Below are 3736 nucleotides of genomic sequence, written 5' to 3' on the forward strand. Positions count from 1 at the left end.
AAGAGTGTGGTAGCTGGTATTTGCACCACCATTGACCCCAACTGGCTGGATTTCTTGTCTCAATACGAATTTGACATAGACAAACAAGACATCTCCGACGACGAGATCATGGACAAGGTCAAAGAGTGATGTGAAACGATGAATGAGGCGTACGTCAGTGAGCCGTCCGCCTTATTCAACAAGCAATTGAAAACGGATCTTTCCATCGAAGATGTTTCCAATCGTGTATCCAAATACTATATGCTATTCGAGCAAATAGTTGAAGAGAATGGGTTCCAAGAGAATCTAGATCGTGGTCGGACAGGGGACCTAGACTTTACAGATCGCATGAAGGAGCGGAACAAAATACTCGTGGAGAACCTCCAACCACCAATGCTGAAGGAAGAGATCCAGGAAATGCTGAAGTAGCTCAAGTATAAGAACGTCAAGTCGAGTGATCAACTGCTATACAAGTTGGTACTTGAGCGAGCCACGCTGCAACAGCTGTGATACAACAGATTCCATGGGCGGGTTCGGTCTTCCAAAATATGTGCTAAGGAACCGGATAGAGAATTTTTTATAGGGATGGGAATCGCACTACACCGGTACAACGCGAGCCAACCCTTCGACGTCTGACCAAGTGGCGCGACCTTAAGATGCAAGCGCTCGTTGGGGAAACGTGAGTAGAAGTGGATCCGGACCTCGCCACGGTTGCCTACACTGTAAAGGAAGTCATTGGGTTCGAGATTGTCCAGTGGCGGCACCCGAAGAACGCGAAGCACTGTTTAAAATGCAATGGGAGAAGAGAAGCTGGCAAGGGAAGCGAGTGGCGGTGAAGTATGATGTCATGGAAGAGGGTCCTCTTGATGGATCTATTATCAAAGAAAACGATGCGTCGGATGAGTATTCAGTGCTGATCAATTGAGCTCTAGAAGTCTCCATGTGTCCTGATACTGGAGCGGATAAAAGCATTGAACCAGTCAATTTCGTCAAAATAATTCAAGAGCGGTGCAAGGACGTGAGGATTGTGCCAATCACGAACCCGCCGGTGATAAAAGCAGCGGGACAGAAGCCATTGACGTGCACGTCGATGGGTTCCTGGACCTACAGATTTGTACAGCGGCTGGGCTAGTCAATGTCCATAACGTAAAGTGCTATGTGTTGGAAGAAGGTGATGACCAGTTCGTGCTGGGCAGAGATGTTCTGGAGGCATTGGGAATCAATGTCAAGTCATCTTTGAAGAAATATGCCAACACAAGCATTAGATTGAATCGTGATGACCTGCCAAACGAACCAGAAGTTGGTGATTTAATTGATGAAGAAGTGAATGTGGAACTTAAGCGGATGTGTGACGAAATTACGGTTCTGACCAGTGACGAGACTCAACGCGATTTCCACGCGGAACTCCTCGATATCTATAATACAAACAAGCGGCTATGGAGAACTAAAGTTGGTCCAGACGAACCAGCACTTGTGGAACACTACGAGAGACGCTAGTGGAATGCGCTCAGCCGATACGATGCAAACCACATCGCTATCCACCAGCTCAAATGGCGTTCTTTGAGGAGCATGTGGAATTGTTGCTGAAGTACGGGTTCGTGAAGCGAAACAACTACAGTAGTTGGGCACCATACGCAGTTCCTGTCCGAAAGCATGACAACAAGGATCAGTTTCGCATTACGAACAGCTATATCGGAGTCAACAAGCTCACTGTTCCGATAGCGGGGACGATGCTGCATTTCTCTACTGTTCTTCAATTCGTAGCCGGTGCAAAGTATTTCGCCAAGTTTGATATGTTCAAAAGTTTCTGGCAGATGGAGTTGGCCCCTGAGTGTCAAGATTTCTTCAGTTTTATGACTCACGATGGAGTCTAAACGCCACTTAGAGTGCCACAGGAAGCAACCGGTTCGGCGCTCCATTTCCAGAATCGAATGCAAACCATCGAAAAGCCGCTGCTTTGCAGCGGCACTTTAGTGTTGATTGACGACGTGATCGTGTACGGCACTACGAATGCATTGTTTTGTTCGAACCTGAAAGAGTTCTATGAACTGACGAAAATTCATCAACTGAAGCTAATTGCGAAGAAGAGCGTGTTGCTCAGCTATGAAGTGAAGTGGTGTGGGTGTATCCTTGATGGGGAAGGTGTACGCCATGACCCAGACCGTCTCTCAGCATTGGTGGCATTGCCACTGCCAAGAACGGCAGCAGATCTTCAACGGTTCTTTTGCGCGTGCAAATGGATTCGTGAGAGTGTGGTCTATTATGCCAGAGTGACTGAAGTGCTTCAAGACAGCTATATGAAGCGCTCGCCAATCGTAGTCGTACGAAACGATCAGCAGCGGCGGTTCAACTTCGATGGCTAGTTGTTTTATGCTACTCTTCGCTCCATTGCATCGTCGGCTAAGCAATGCTATCCGGGAGAGAAGGCCACTGTGTGTCTGTTTACGGATGTATCTGATGGTGGGTGGGCAATGATTGTCACTCAAGTGCGCCATTGGAAAGAATACAGCCATCCGACTGACCAAGATCATGAGCTGTTGATTTATCAAGGCGGGATCTTCAGAGGAGCGCAACTACACTGGTCTGTAGTCCAGAAGGAAGCCTCCCCTGTGGTTCGAGCCTGCGCCTCGCTGGATTATCTCTTGAAGAAAGAAGGAGGTTTCCAGATCGACTGTGATTACAAGAACCTGGTACAAATTTTCAGTCCTACCGACGATATAAAGAACCACACACGTGGCAAACTCCTGCGATGGTCTCTACAGATTTCAAACATGAGATTCACTATCGAGCACACTGAGGGTGTGAAGAATGTCTGGGCTGACATTGTTTTGAGATGGATGTCGCCAGTCGCCACCAATCACGCGCCAGAGATCTGTGTTCGAGTTGCTCGTGTGGATGAACAAGACAACGTGTCACAGCTGCGGCCTCTCCAAGACGATAAGTTCGTATGGCCAAGTGTTGAACACATAATGTCGGCGCAGAAGAAGGACCCGATCATTGTCTCGAACTTGGGAATAACGGCCTGTATTCAAAAGAAAACAAAGTGTGGATTCCTCCAGAGTCAGATGATTTTGTGGCGCGTATCTTCACGGTTGCACATTGTGGTGTTCGTGCTCACCGTGGGGTAGATGCCATTTTCTCGGTGTTGAACCCAAATTTGCAATTAATAATCTGCGGTCCAAGGTCGAGAAATTCGTGAGCCGTTGCCTGTTGTGTAAGCATGTAAAAGGAGGCATGCTCATTCAACGCCCATGGAATTCCACACATACAGCTACTCAAAGAAATAAACTCCTCCACATGGACTTCTTATACATGGGAGAAAGTTACGGCAGCGCCAAGTATGTGCTTGTCATGAAAGATGACCTCTCACATTATTGTGATCTTGTTGCAAGCGAGAGTGCCAATGTGCTGGTGGCGGCATCCGCGGAGTTAGATTGGTACAAGTGGTTCGGGCTCCCGCAGAGACCTGGGTCTCAGACAATGGGTCTCATTTCCGCAATGGGTCTCATTTCCGCAATGGGTCTCATTTCCGCAACACAGTGATGGAAGATTTACGGAACAGCTTGGGTGCCCATCAATGATTCGGGCTAGTCTACACTCCGTGGCTGAATGGGACTGTCGAGAGAGTCAATCGGGGTATCCTTCAAGTGGTGCGAGTATTGTTACTGGAGTATCAACTCGATACTCAGAATTGGGAGAATCTGCTTCCAGTAATTCAAGCCAACTTGAATCAGACTCCAGTAAAATCCTTGGCTGG

Source organism: Plasmopara halstedii (assembly GCF_900000015.1).
Source record: "Plasmopara halstedii genome assembly, contig: Scaffold_672, whole genome shotgun sequence".
Taxonomy (NCBI): Eukaryota; Oomycota; class Peronosporomycetes; order Peronosporales; family Peronosporaceae; genus Plasmopara; species Plasmopara halstedii.